Source organism: Mixophyes fleayi, chromosome 4 (genome assembly GCF_038048845.1).
Source record: "Mixophyes fleayi isolate aMixFle1 chromosome 4, aMixFle1.hap1, whole genome shotgun sequence".
NCBI lineage: Eukaryota > Metazoa > Chordata > Amphibia > Anura > Limnodynastidae > Mixophyes > Mixophyes fleayi.
Window position 1 is genome coordinate 140,567,799 of NC_134405.1, and position 15,935 is coordinate 140,583,733.

General features: G+C 39.5%; 1 protein-coding gene across 2 annotated transcripts in view; it reads left to right on the plus strand.

Moving 5' to 3' along the window:
* The window catches only part of SND1 (staphylococcal nuclease and tudor domain containing 1), a 479,575-nt gene that overhangs the window by 214,790 nt on the left and 248,850 nt on the right, over positions 1 to 15,935 (plus strand). The window lies entirely within an intron of this gene.

Consider the following 15,935-nt stretch of genomic DNA (forward strand, 5'->3'; position numbering starts at 1 on the left):
TCTATGACTGCTTAAATGTCTCACAGCACATTTATGATATTCAAACTAGTAGTCAGTGTCTACTACCCCTCTTGCTCCCCTGTCAGATCAAATTGGATTATATTTTGATAATTTCATGATTGTTGTGATTGGTCTGCCACTTTGGCTCTAAACAAACTGACAAATTTGGCATGTGTCGGCAACTTAGATATTATAACTTTTTATTTTGCTTGTGTCCTATGCAAGAAATTGAGTTAATACTTTATTTTCTATCTTTTAATTCTACCTGGAGTAGTAATTAGTAGGGGCGCAGAAGTGAGCGGGTGCTGTAGTTCTTAGGTCTTGCTCCTCCTGTGAATCATACCACAGAATGTACTCCATTAGTGCAAGTGCACTTACCACTAGTGTTACATTTTGCATGTAAACAGAGTGCAAAATGCATGTAACAGTGTGCCCATGTGGATACATGCAGAACCCATTTATTTCACTAGGGTTTCCAGCATATGCTCTACATATAAGGAACCCCATTAAAAAGAATGGGAACACAAGTAATTAAAAATGGGCAGCATATAAAACCCCACCGCCTCAAGCAGCCCTAGAGTGTATGACTAGTTCCCACTAACATGGGAACAATGAGCATGGGTCCTAGTCATATAAAAAGGATTGGGGAAAAAGGGTAATATGTATTTAAGACACATTTCTGTTTGAGTCTGTCTTTAATACACTTCAATGTTTGGTGTAGTAGGAATTTTTCAAGGAATTTATATTTGCATCTTTTTTATATTCTTGTATTATACTTAAGTGTTGGCTATTTAGTTGTCTAATATTGTCCTCTGTCAAAATCTTGTGACACTTCACTGTGCTGTATACAGGGGCAGAACTGTGCATCAGTCCCCATAGCAACATTTTGGGGAAGGCCAGACAATGCCTCTGTCCTGTTCTGTTCAGGGGCGGACCCAGACATTTGCCCTACCCGGGGCGATTTAGGCCCCGCCCCCTTTCTGTGTTCTAAGGCTGCCGGCGGCTGCACAGTATGTGCAGGTCCGTTCAGCAGTGAAAGTGTGCTGTCCCGCTGCTCTGATTGTGTTTAAAACACAATCAGAGCAGCCGGGCAGCATACTGTCCCTGTTGAACGGACCTGCACAGTGTGCAGCTGTCCCCCCCAGCCCCCCCCCCCCCCCCCCGGATCCGCCACTGGTTCTGTTAGATGAGCAAAGCTGAAGCCTTTTCTGAGCATATGCTGGATCAGTGTAAAGTCCCAAGTGGTGGGGGCTCACAGCACATGTACTGGGCCTGCATATATTCAGTAGTGGCTCACAGAGCGGGGAAACGATGCCCTCGGAATGGAGATCCGGTCAGCGGGTGATTGTCAGCCCCCTTACCTTCAGGCCCTGTAGCTGGCTGCACGCGCGTATGCTCATAAAGACGAATATTAACAGCTGACCACTGTCAAACTTTGCTGGCGTACACTTCTAACACTAAATGGCCACAGGGATTTCAGATGAGATCAGTCCACTTTGCTTGTGTGCAAAATGCCCAGGTCCTGTCCAAGTTAGCCATTCTGTGGTCTCCAATCTTGCAGCATGGATTGTGTATGAATGTAACTGTGTGCCTAGCTTTGGCCAGGCTAAATGAGTGAAATAAGATAGAGATCAGGTTGTACTGCTCTGCTTACACAGTGGACCTACACACAGTGATTCCTAATCAAGAAAAGGACGATAGTGGGTTTACCGTTAATGGTAAAATAAGCTATGAGGTGCCGGATGAGTACATAGAAATGTTGCAAAAAAATAAACCCAGAAGCTTTTTTTGTTTGTTTGTTGGCAATAGTGCAAGTGCCCATGTTCAGCCTTATTACTCTTGGGTCAGTTCCATAATTGTTTTTGTGTTAATCTCGCTTGAATTTATCCAATCGATTGGCTATCCAACTCTGTTGCAAATCAAACACCAAAATTAGATCCAATTTCTTGAACACCTAACTTTTCATATCAAACCAGAAGCTTATATGTAAATTTAGGATCTGGCTGCCTTGTTCATTGTAAGGTTTCTTCTTCTCATGAAACTCTGGTGCCCTGAATGTAAAGGAATTGTTTTGAATTGTGGTATTTATTTAGAGACATTATTTATAGAACAGGAGATAGAATAGTCATGTTTACATGGGAGATACTATTGTGAGACTGTCCTAAGTTGTGAGCAGTTCTCATGTGTTCTGTGTCTGACCTTACTTGGTTATCTCCCTATATGTTTTTTTTTCATATAGAGCTCAGCGATGGGTTCAGGTCTAGCACAAGTTTTCTGCAGTTTAACACTTTCTATTTCGACATGTTTTATTCCATATTTAAATGTTACAGCATGATTACATACTTGGCAAAAACGTCACTTAAGAATTGCAATGTGCTTTTTCATACATTAATGGACCATACCCTCAACAGACTTTAATGTACAGTAACAAATTATCCTATAAAAGGACGTGGTCTCCACAGTAATAGTACAGTGTAGTGGATTGTGAATCTTGATAAAAAAAAAAAAAATAAACTCTTGAAAACGGATCTTTCTAAATATATTTGATCATGAGGGGCAGGTAGCTATTTCATCTTTAAGGGATTAAGAAAACCTGCATCCTAAATTTAAATAACCGTACCTTTTATCTGTCATTTTTACTAAACATTTGTTCCACAACCTAAAAGTGTGATTTCCTCATATTTGCTTTGTGTGCTGTATTTGCCATATTTTGCATTCATGGGATGTTAGAAATTGATATCTCAAACGTCAAATTTGTCTCTGATCTTATTAAAGGAAATTTACATATCTTTTTGTACATTAGGGACCAGCTGTGCCTGTTAAATTCTCTGAGGACTTGTCAGAGGATCATATTGGAGGGAGGAGTCTAGGCTCTAAGCATTTCCTGATTATTTGAAGCTTTGAAATAGTTTACCACAAAAAACAGATGCCATTGTAAAAGAAAAGGGGTAATGATGACAAACATGGGCTATATAAATAACAGTGAATGCAATTTCTTCCTATAAGCGGTTATCAAACAGAAATGCCTTCATACATAAACTGCATTAGGCCACAGCTTGGGCTTGGAATTGTCAGTTTTATGTACTTGGTATTTAGAATCCACTGATGGCAGGGTGAATGGTGTGCAGCAGGTATGGTCTGCATACCACATTCATCAGGCTGAAATTATTTCCCTTGGAAAAGTAATACAATGGTAAATCCATACTTGCCAACTCTCCCGGAATTCGGGTCAGTCTCACGGACTCCTGGGAGAGCTGGCAAGTCTCCCGCATCTCGCAATTGCGGTGCTAAAATGACACAATTTGCTGTGAATCGCGTCATTTTGGCCCCGCTACAAAACGGCATATTTGTCGCGGGGAGCGGAGCCAAAAATGATGCGTTTGGTCGCGCCCCACCTCCTCCCGCCCTCTAGACATGCCCCTCTCCCGGACAGACCTTGCCGGAAGTCAGCAAGTATGGGTAAATCACTTCATCCTGTTTTAGGTCCACATTAAACTTGCGTGTCCATCTGTACATGTATCTCAAAATTCTGCAGGCCTGCAAACAGGTTCTGAACAAAGCCTATTTTATTTCATGTCAACCATTTAAATTAACCACTGAGTGAAATGGCCACTCAGCCGGATCTTTCCATTGTAGTGACCCATGTAAGCGCTTGGGCCTAGCATCAGGAGCAGCCCATTTGTGATCAGGCTGGACAAGATCACCCCCACACCAAATCTCTAGTTAAAGCTATAATTTAAGAAAAAAAATATTTATTGTTCCTTTAAACACTAGAACAAACAGAATACTGTGTGTCTTGCTTAGCCTGTCCTCAGGCTCGTAACAAATTCAATGTAATCTCCATAATCTGTGTTGCAGTGTCACATTTGCTTTAGCCTTTGCCCTTCTCTTCTGGGTATATTTCCCACTGAATATAGGTTATTTGACTGCGCTCAACACCTATGCAGTAGTAGACTCTGATCAAATAATTTTCTCTTCTCCGGAGCCTGATCCCTCTCCATATGTACACTCGCTGGTATTTTGATCTCAGTTTGTTCCTTTGCACATCTGATTGCTCTTCCAGCCTCCTCCTGTGTTCTGATTTGATGGCAACTTCTTTTATTATTATTATATATGTAGACACATTCAGTTTGGTGCTAGCTTGTGAACATAGATCAGGCTGGCAGAGCAAACTTGGGCGCTGCTTCTCTGTAGATTTTGACGCACTGGAACCCTGATATTTGGCAATTCTATAGGCTGCTGAGGGGGGGGAAAAATCTCAGAACTAGTTTCTCATACTAGCTCTGTACCCATAGGTAAAATTAGTTGTTTACTTGAAAGAAAATAAAGTAAAAAGCTTTAATATTACTACTTGATGTCTAGGGGGTCATCCCATAAGATTGTTTTGTAACTGCAGCTACATTGTAAATGTATGTAGCATTTTTATATGTATAGGCATATTTTCACACCCTGTAATTTAAAATGTTCTCAGCTCATCTGTTATGTGTAGTGGGTTTATGCCACGATTGAGTCTTGAACATAAAATGGTTATCTTGGTTTATTCCAACCAAGGATTAAATTGCCCATCCAATCTACACAAATTATGACATACAGAGTGGTATTTACGGAAATGCCCCTGATCCCACTTGCAGGTCTCATTCTTTTCCTGGAATAAGAGATGAACCTGTAATCAGTTGCATTTAATCTAGTCTGCCAAGTTATGCAGTCTTCCTTTGCAGGCTGCACTTAGTGCTTTATAGTGTGTATTTATACTTGATTTTTCACATTTGCATGGCTATAACCCAAGCAGATGATGAAAGGCTTTGAACAAATGACAAAGTAATTGGTCCTTAACCACAAAAAATGTAACTTCCTGGGCTCTTTGGATTACTAAATATGTACAGTGGTCTCACTTCAATGACTGTCTTTTCTTTGGAGAAAAAAAAATACATGGTTTTGCCTTGCTGTTCATAAGATCTTGCTAAGGGCTTCTCTACTCATACTAAACGAAGCACATTTTCAACATTATTGACAATTTTTACCTGCTCATACCCATATTTGTGTTTTTCCCAAAAAAAAAACCCAACTTCTTCAGTAGCATCATTGATGCCAGGTTATTGTAACTAAGTGGGAGAACAGGAACAGAATAGTGGGTCAGTTGTATGAGGGTCAGTTGTATGAGGTGTGTTGATGCCATTATATGGCTTCCTCGGCTGTTTTACACATTTGGCTACTGTCCCTTACAACAATAAGTAATGCAACTGATTTAATGTAAGGCCTCATGTTAGCGTTAAAGTGAATAGTAAGCAGGTCTGACAGTTGAACCCACTGTTTCCAGAGAACACCATATTCGCACGTATTACTGGTGTTCGGGTGTTAATCTGAACACTGCTTGCTCTACTCACTTGCGTTTACCACAGGATAATGCATGGGGAAAGTCTCTGAACTCCATAGGGCAGGAAGCTTGGCTGCCAGTGTCTTTCCCCCTCTATATTTGAGTTAACAGGCTATCCATGGAAAGTACAGTTTAGTTTTAGGCCACACACAAGTACATTTTTAACTTTAGGCGGCATTAACTATTCAAGGATTCCAGGTTAATCCTGGATTCTACAGTATTTTGTCCACCCCATGATAATGCCACAGTTAGTGCATATCTGTTCTAAGAACGACTTCCGGTACGCTAAGTGGTACTGAGCAGTTGTTCATCCCTACAGCTTAAGTACAGCATCCGATCACTATGCCCAGTGTACATCACAAATGACAAGTGTTGCACTGCAGCTGTCCCAAGATTAAAATATGAGCACAATAAAAATAACATTCAAAATTCAGCATAATAGTACCAGAATATCATGGAATATTGCTGCTTCCTCTACACCAGCATTATCTAAATTCAATCCTCAGGGACCCCTAACAGTGCAGGTTTTCCAGATCTCCTCACTGGAGCACAGGTGTAGTCATTACTGACTGACAGGTGTAACACTGGTGACCTGGAGTACTGGACTGGGTTTGGGAAACACCGGTCTAGACCGTCTGTGTAAATGCTGCAAATAATAATTTCTTGATGTCGGGCTTGTTTAGAAAAAGGAAAAACTTAATAGGACCTTGTTACATATTCTTTTACATCAAAAAATAAATATTAATCACATGTGCAAGCTAAGTATTCCAGATAAGCAGTCCCTTTTTTTTTTTTTATCACATTTCATTTTTTTTTCTGTTGGGCATAGCTTACTGCATTTGGGTTGCATTTAAATTTTTTATTTAAAATGTCAATAGAGGTGCATTCCATTGTCTTCAATGATTAAAAGTTGCATTAAATACAATGGGCGGAATTCAATTCCCCCCCAGATAAGCGCCGCAATAATTACCGTTACGGTAAAATCAACCCCGCTTTCTGCTCAGGAAGCTGCGAGCAAAAAGTCGGCATTGAAATTACCGTAATGGCTATTTAAGCGCACTATTACCGTAATAACTGTAATAGTGCGCAGGCCGCGTTACGTTTTACAGTAACATGGCCAATTGAATTCCCCCAATGAATGGAGCAGATCATGCTCTGAAAACCACATAGATATGGGAGCAGAGTTTTCTATTTTATGGAATGCTTTCCTGTTTTGTACAATGCAAATGCTGTATCAATGCATGAAATTGTCACCTGTGGGTATGAGGCCATAGATTTTTCATTTCTGTTACAATTTGATACTTACACTTTTTAAGTTTTATATAATTTTCTGTATTTACTTTACATCGCAGCATCCTGCATTGTTTTCTTGCTTCTCTCTAGCTATTAGTTTTAGCTAAGTATTTCACCCTTGCTGGAACCCTTGTACCTGCCATATGAGTTGCACTGAACATGGCAATTGTCATTTACCAGCAAGTAGTGAATTGTAACTCCCATTTCCCAAATACATGATTGCAGTTGTGCAGATGATGAGATGAAAGCCATGAAAACTAGGGAAGAGTTGTGAGAAGTCTCTTGGTCCATTACCTTGGCATCTGTTCTCCACCCACACGGCCACTGTGTAGATTACCAACCAGTATGATTACAGAGCAGACCTGCACATCCTACATGCAATCACCAGGTGATTAGATTTAATTTGCCATCAATCAAAAGACCATGTAACAATGTTAACTTCCCATTTAGCGAATCCCATTGAAAGGATGAAGGCTTCTCCTGAATTAGGACATATTCCCAAAACTCTGATTCTGAGGCCTAGTCTCCTCACCTAGTAGACCCTGCTGTGTGTCAGATCACTGCAGTGCTGGTTATATTCTAGTTATCGGGCTACAGGGAGTAGGGCTTATTTAATAAACAGTCTTGAGTGTCTTATTGCCATCCCTGCTGCATAAAGCACCATCTAATTGCACAGAAATGTGATAAACTGTAGTTATTGCTTTTATACAACCTCACTGTGGGGTTGTACAGTATGAAGAACTAAGAGCACTTTAACCCCTCACCGGCATTGGTATACTATTAGAAATAACTGTGCTTTCCTGCTGTGCAATAACATGTGTACCTGGTGTCACTAGAAGAATGGGTTAACATTGCTCCTTGCTCTACTCGCTTGCTTTCTATTTCCAGATTAGCCCTGCAGCCTGTGCATATTAATTCAGCAGAAGTGCTGATCTGTCTATCACTGTATTCCCAGCCCGGTAACTTGGCTGGATCTCAGTGTACAGAGCAGTCTCCTCATTGTATGCTGATGGATGTCACTGGAACGTGTACCATCTAGGACAATCTACATAGTAAAATATAGGGAAGATGCACAAACTCTTTCGTTGCCATCGAAGACCAATCTAAAGCTCAAAATGGCTGCTCCACTTTGCTTTCAAACATAGTTTTCTCTTCTAGAAAAATGGGATTTATGCTTAAAAACATGGCAGCATTATAGCTTAGGATGAATTTATTCCATGAATAGTGTATTTTAAAGAGACTTGGTAATAGTTATCGTGCTGGTGAATTGTATTAAGTATGATAGTTTGACCCTGTCCTAGCAGAGACTATTATAACTTATTAAACTCATTTATGGCAAATACACATGTTTGCTTGGACTCCTATTTTCCTCTTCGGGGATGAATGACTTGTTAATGTGTGGCTTTGTTTTAGAAAAGTTTGTTGTAAATATGTAGAAGCCATGATCTTTGTAGATACCAATCCGACATACTTTGTTCCAATGAATGGCACCTGCTGGGGGAAGGGTCAGGCTACCACCTACAGACTGTCTACAATGCCTGCTGGACTGTGATGTATTTATATCTTCTAGAGCTTCACGCTAAGGAATATGATGTCGGATTAGTTACTCTTTTTAAAAGGCGTTTACATTGTTCATATGTTATACAGGAAACTATTTCACGTGAACTTGGAGACACGACCAATGCATATAAAACATATGAGCTCTTCAGTGTATGCACATGAAATGTACTAATTAGTGATGGGCTTCTTTCCCTTCAATTCTGTGTTTCTCTTATTCAAATATTAAACATTCAAATATTTCAGTGTCCTGGTTGAAATTGGGCTTTCTGTAAGGATTTTTGAAAGGAGGAAAAAATAAATTCCCAACATTCATTGGGACATATTCCATTGTTGCCGTTTCCCGCCGTGTTAAAAGTATTACGGTAATAGTAAGCTGGATTTCAGCTGCTGCCAGCTGATATCCAGCGTGAAAGGTACTGTAATAACGGTATTTACGTGCACTATTACCGTAATGGTAATAGTGCGCACGCCGCGTTACTTTTACATATAGCGCCAACAATTGAATGTGCCCCTTAGGGTAATATGGCCCTCACATAATCTCCAGGCTTAGAAGAAAAATATTTCTAATATAAACTTTACAAATTCAATTAAAATGTAGTAGCAAAATGTAAATAAATTTAAGTCATTTGCTCCCTAGTCATAGGAGGGAAAAGAGTTTATGGGCCTCCTGATCTCAAGTGTGACCATTTTGAGTACATGTATCTGATTAGCCTTTGCAATTACTAATGGCAAAATACCATCTCTGTTCTGAGGCATGTATACCTCTTTACACTTGTGCACAATCTATAGATCAATTCTAAGAATGTAGCGAAATAGCCAAAAGAAACTGCAATAATGTGGTGCTATTGTAACAGTTCACCTACTTGCCACATTCCCAGCTGCTGCCTAGTGATGTCATGTCCCCACTGTACTAGTTTCCTTGAATGACCAAAGCGGGACTTGAAAAATTCATAACTAAGAATGATTGCTATGACAGTGCAGGAATATCCTACAGACTCAAAGGAACTGGTCCTCTATTGTACAAGCCAGACTTCATCCCTAAATGGGGGAGTTGGCTCTCCCCTTGCTTTTGTCAAATGGTTCGTGGCGAGGGGTTGTTGTATTTGTTTTAAAATATATATATATATATATATATATATATATATATATATATATATATATATATATATATATATATATATATATATATATATATATATATGACCCTGTCTAATGACAAGACTACCAGTCAGAGCATGCTTGGCCTTATAGTAAAACACCATGAACTGTAGGTTGCATGCTGTTTTCTGTAATAAGGTAATATGTTCCATATGTTGGCATTAGGCAGTGTTATTGGCTTATGTGCAGTATGCTTCCACTGATGACTTTCCCAGGTTAATGCCATAGAGGAATGTATTTGTGGGTTATGGTGACTGCTTTGTTTGAGTAGAGCTGGGTTTATTTTTCTCTTGTGTGTTTGTCCCAGGAAATGCTGTCAGCAATGCACCCTAACCCCATCCGATGTTTAATATCTACTGCTTGGATGGAATGTGTTTTGTAGTCTGAGCATTCAATTCTCTCCCTTCTCCTGCCTGCGGATTCATGTATGCCATGTAATGTTCTCTGTTTTAGCACAAGTAATAAATGTAGGATCCTGCAGATACAAAGTGTAAGCAGCCAATAAAATGTTGTAGGTAGTGGAGTTAAAATATTGCTTTGGAGAAAGCAAAGGAAAATCAATGCCTCCCGCTGAGAGGGAGAATCCAGCATGTGTTTATTAGGCAATGTGCATTCGTATTACTTAACAGCACTTTGTATCTCCAGGCTGTTGATAGACAAGAGCCAGTGTATCTTCTATATGAGAGAGCTGGCAAGAAAGCTTTTATTAGAAATGATTGCTGTCCTTGGTGCTGACTGACTTTTCTTTTCCCCATGCTCTATAATACACAGTGAGGCTCTGACTGAAGTACAGATGCATGACCATCTAAACTTGATGTGTGGGGGTATATATAGGACATGTTGTCTTGTATGAAGAAGGGCAATAACCTATTTTTGTGGTGAAGATGCATAAATGAAACTTTGACATATATAATACAGGTTTTATCAGTCTAATCAGTGACTTGTATGCTTTATGCAGTCCTGCAGAGTACTGAACAGTGCTCTCTGATACACGGTGATCAGCCATGTATATTGCTAAATCCATATTTCTGCGTGCACCCATGTCATTATCACTGTGCATTCAGGAGTGTACATGTAATGCAGCCTATTGGTTTGTGCCAGTCACGCCCACCATGAATGCCATACGTAGAAGTTGGTGGCAGGAAAAACTAAAATATCTAAAAATTTAGGACTGAAGTTTTTCAAATGTATTTTTCATTTGCCCTTTTGTTGTTTTTTAGACCATGAGCCTTTTAGTAGTACATTTCTTGATTAGACATATTTAACAGGTTCCATTAACACTACACTACTCTATTTTACTTTTAATTTATTGTGTGCTCCATATTCATTTATATGCACTAGTGGCTCCAATTGCTGGTTCTCCTGTTTTTTGTTTTGCAAATCTCTAATCTGGAAGTCTGTTTTAAGCTACAACTAGTGAAATCACTGAATAGAGGCTATTGTTGCATGTTTGCGCATGTGGCAGTAAAACATGGAATTAATTTCTATTAATGTTAACGATTATATTTAAAACACCAACATGTTACGTAGTGCTGAAAGGATGAAGAGGTTGGAAGTTTAGCGCTGTCTCCAGTCATCAGAGGGAGACCGTTAAACGCTCTGGTCCAGTCACTACATACTAGCCCACTCCAGAGGCTCTTCTGTTTATGCCCCATCCCTTGGATACATCACATTAGTACATACATCCCAAGGGAGCTAAATAATTTAAAAAGAAAGTCTAATGAGGTGGAATCTGTAATTGATGTAAAGTAAACTAAAAGGATTTAATGAAAATGTTTAGGTTTAGAGGGTGGAGGTCAGTAATGAGGGACAAAGTTCCAGAGAAGAGGAGGCTCTGTGGAAAAGGCTTAAAGGTGTGTGTGTGTGTGTGTGTGTGTGTGACGGTATCAAAGGTGGACAGCAAGAGGTCTTGGGTAGGAATATAGTTGCATGAGAAATGTGTATTGCTTTTTAAGGTAAATAGAAGTTAAATATCCATAGCAGCTGGTGTAAGAAATGGAGACCTTCCTTTTCTCTAAAAGGACAAATCTTGATAGAAGTTGGCACAGAAAACAATTGTTTTTAATAACTTTAATGGAGTGATGTATTGAAGCATAGTATGCTTGTAATCTGTCCGTTTAAGTTCATGTACTAGCACAAATTGCTGCTCAAAATGAGACTGTAGATTGCTAGGTTCAATGTCATTTCTGGTACAAGGCGTTCTAGCTACCACAGAAATGTATTTTTCGTTAATGTTTAAACTTATTAGACTTGTCAAAGTTCCACGCAAGTTAATGATCATACACCCTAGATTCTTGTATGTTCACTAAGAGTAAACCGATTTTGCCATCAGATACAGTATACTCTGCTGAGTGTATTTTGTGCTGTTGACAAATCATTTCTGATCTGTCAATTTTCCTCAGTGTGAGAAACACCATGTGCTGAATAAATAGCATGGTTATTGGAGAAATTTTACTTGCATTGTACCAATATATGTATTGAATTGAACTGATATTTGGCCTATGAATTGAAGAGGTACCAGTATTGGTGAAACATGGAGCACCCTGTTCCTCCTGCCTTTGTGATGACACTAGTTTTTAGTGAATTGATTGGTTTTCTTCTCCTTAATTATTGTTTAAACCCCACTATACAATTGGACTGCATACTGTTTGTTCTAATCTCTAACACACCTGCTGTTTCTCACACAGTAACTATACAGATCATACTAGCATTCTGCTGGAACACTGACACTAGTGCAATGGGATTATTTTATGGGTAGGGGGATTAGGCATTTTTGCATGCTTGCTTTTCTTTTTGACCAGATGTTTGCATCAAATCAGTTCAGCAGCAGGGAGACTTCACTGTCCGTGAATTATGCAGAAGAACTCCTTGTGGATGATCAGAGAGGCTTTATATTGCGAGCTGCAGAATGCAGGCTTCTTTTGAAGCCCATTTTTCAGAGCAATAACAAATCATACCTCCACTATGCAGTACACTCGGACCACAGACACAATCCAAATCGGCTTCACAAAGCAAGCATTATTCTTCGCTGAGCAACTGGCTCTGTGTTTTTGCCTTAACTCCTTTACTGCATTGTGATGTAGCCTCTGCATTGAGAGCATGCTGTCTGTAGTGTAGCTGCCAGATATGGTCTCAGCTGAACACACTTGTTTCTTGTGTGTGTGTGTTTGTGGGAAAAATGGAAAGGATGCAGGGTTTGGGCTCATCAGAACAGAGAGCAGGGGTAGTCAATGCTTAAACTGTTTCAGGAGAAACACAAACCTTTTTTGCCTATGTCAACAACCCTGTTGTGTCCACTGTGCCAGTTGGTGTGAAAAGGTACAATCACTGTTAACTAGCAAATGCCAGATTTGCCTAGTTTTGCCTAGTTTTTTTTGGAAATTGAAAAAATAGTTTAGGGAAAACGTTAATATATCTGCTTGTGAGCTGGGGATTTCAGCTATCCTGTATAAATTCTGTTCCGCCTTCCATATTGGACTGCGGTTCCTGATATGGTGGTACTAATGGTTTTTAAGGGTAATAAAATGTGCAAAAACTGGTCAATAAAGGAAACCAATGTTTCTGATGAGCCAATACCCTCTTGTGGTGATACGCGCACTTTTGGGGGTTGTCTTTCGGAACACTACATGTTCCATTACCTGGGCTTACTGCAAGTGAACTCCTTGGCCGAGGTAACTACCTGCAATGAACTTAAGATCACTCTAAAACTGCTGCATATTAAACATTTGTCTGTAGTTTTACTGTTTACACCCATTGGCTTTTTGGGCTTTGTTTACAAAGCTCAAGGAGTAGAAAAATGTGTTCCCACATCTAGCAATAATAATAAAGTGCATGGTACACACACATGGAGTTTATATTATATGGCAAGCTTGTCTGACAGCCAGTGGTGCTGAATCTGGCCAAAGCATTAGACCAGTGTTGGCTAACCTATGACACTCCAGGTGTTGTGAAACCACAAGCCCCAGCATGCTTTGCCAATAAATAGCAGCTTATTGCTGGAAGGGTATGCTGGGAGTTGTAGTTTCACAACACCTGGAGTGTTGGGTTAGCCAACACTGCATTAGACACACATTAGTAATTGTTAAGTGTAGCACTAAGGGACACATATTATATACATGTGCATTGGTTGTCAGCTAGACTGCATATGTATAGCTAACTAATACAGCTCTCGTACCTTTTCTAAATAGGTGTTCTTACTATGGTCTGTCACAAGACTTTAACATGAAAATAATGTATCTTTAGCTTTAAAATATATCTTTTGTTGACTTCCTGAGATTATTAGTGTTATAGTTAAAATAGAGTTAATAATTTAACACTTCCACCCAGCTATTGCCCTGGGATCAGGTTGGTTGGGCTCACCATGCTGTGTTAGATGAATTAAGGCTATCTATATAGGTTTGAGGGAGCTGGTGACGGTATGACTCTACAGATAAAGGATGTTTCAGTGGCTCATGTTGTACAATAATTCTCTATATATCCATGAGCACTTGAGACCGAGCACTCTGTACTGCATGGCAGACTTTGAATGGGAATTGCAGACAATGTTATCACCCCAACACAGTCTGTACAGGACAATAACTGAATGAGCCAAGATTGTTATGAGACTGAACCGGCAGTGAGAACCCCACACTACTTGTGTGCAAGCAGACTACATCATGTAGCAGGGAAGCACCCTTTGGGATTGTCTGCTGCTGCCGAAGAGTTCAGGGTTGTGCTACAGTGTCCCTCATTAATTGTATGAGAGATTTAACTGCTCAGTGCCTGTACAATGCCTTTGGGTAATTGGCAACTCTTTTTTTTTTTTCCCCTTTGTTGATAATTAGTACTCAGTTTTGGCCAATAGTCTTACAAAGGTAAACTAGTTTTATTTTATAATAAAGCATTTGTTGAAGAGTTGTTTTGGTTTCTAAAGAAAACGTTGAATATTAGCAGTGCTCTCTCTTTGGTGATGGGCCTATTTTGTATTATACAAAAATGAAATACATACAAATTCGGAGGAAAGTAGGTTGGTGAAACACACAACTAGTCGGTGATTATACATGCTCTCCCAATTTAATCTTTGCGTAAACTAAAAAACAAACCTCTGGGCAGGCTTGTATTTAATATAGTGCACCACTGTATCGTTACTAAAATATTTTTGTTACAGATAGTAAATAGGTTTAAGTTGAACATTTAATTATGTGCATTGTAGCTTGAATAATAGGTGAGTGATATACATAGAAGCATAAATATGCAGGTGGTAGGACGCCTTCAACAACTATATATACACACATGCTGGGGATTGCGGTTTCTTTAATGGTTTGATCAATTTTAAATCAAATATTTGTGGCGTTTGTACCTTAACGGTAGGTACTGACTATCCCTCATTTCAAGTGTTAGGACATTTTTAAAATACATTTTGAATAAAAGTTTAGCCAAAGGTGCTGCTTTTGGTGGCTTTGAAGGCATAACTATTGGTTACTTTTTCGAACTATAGGTGGATATCAAATAGTTAGATAAATTGTATTTGTATCAATTTCATCATGAAGCCATAGATTGGTATTGTACATACTAAATGTATTTGTAATAGATACAACAAGCTTGGTGTCTATTACCAAAGCTAGAAGAGGTGAGATGATGAGCTCCATTTTGGATATGTTGAGCTTTAGGTAGCATAGGGATATCTAGGTAATTCTGGCAGTGAGGCGGTTGGAGACACAGGTTATAAAATGGGAGGAGAGGTAGGTTTGGGTGTTGCATGCAGTAGAGGTGGTGGAGGCCAAAGGAGCATATTGGTTGACAGAAAAGCAGAATGCTGAGAACCACGCATTGAGGGACCAAAATAGAGTGGAGGGATAATATGTCCGTAATACACACTTGCCTTGTGTAGGGTCGTGTTGAGTGTTGTAAAAAAGAAACTGCAGCATAAGGGCAGGACAGAGTACAGAAAGGAAGAGAGGAGTGAGTCAGGGCAGTTTACAGGTCTGTCTGCACAGTGATTTGGGTACAGGACCCAAGGCTAGGTAGAAGGAAAAGAGGTGGTGGTCAAAGAGCAGGAAGGCTGAATTGGAGAAGCTGGTGATGGCGCAGAGATGTGAGGACACATGGTTCAGGAAGTCACAGCAAAATAGCGTAAACATGAGTTTAGAGGCAGCAGTACCAGTAGGGCTGTCAGTAGGGATGTTGAAATGCTCTAGAATAAGAGTATGTAGCTCATTGAAAAGGAAGAGATGCCAATTTTTTACGTGAATTAAGATTCTTTCTAATGAATGTTGGTTAAGCCCACAAAATAACTCTCCAATATGTGCATAGGTAACGGACGGGTCCACATTAAATTTAGCACCAAATGTAAAAGAACTTTGCCTAAGTATTTTTGCTGAAGGCTTTCAAGGTATACCATTATTTTTGTTCTTATTTTTATTTTTCCATTTCTGCAAATAAAATCACTGCATGACCAGTTTAATGATACTGTGCACTTGATGGGATGGAATGTTATGGAAAGTGATCTCTGAAATCAATGTGTAGTAGTTTTTTTTTGTTTTTTTTTTTTTTTTACTTCGTTGAAATGTCT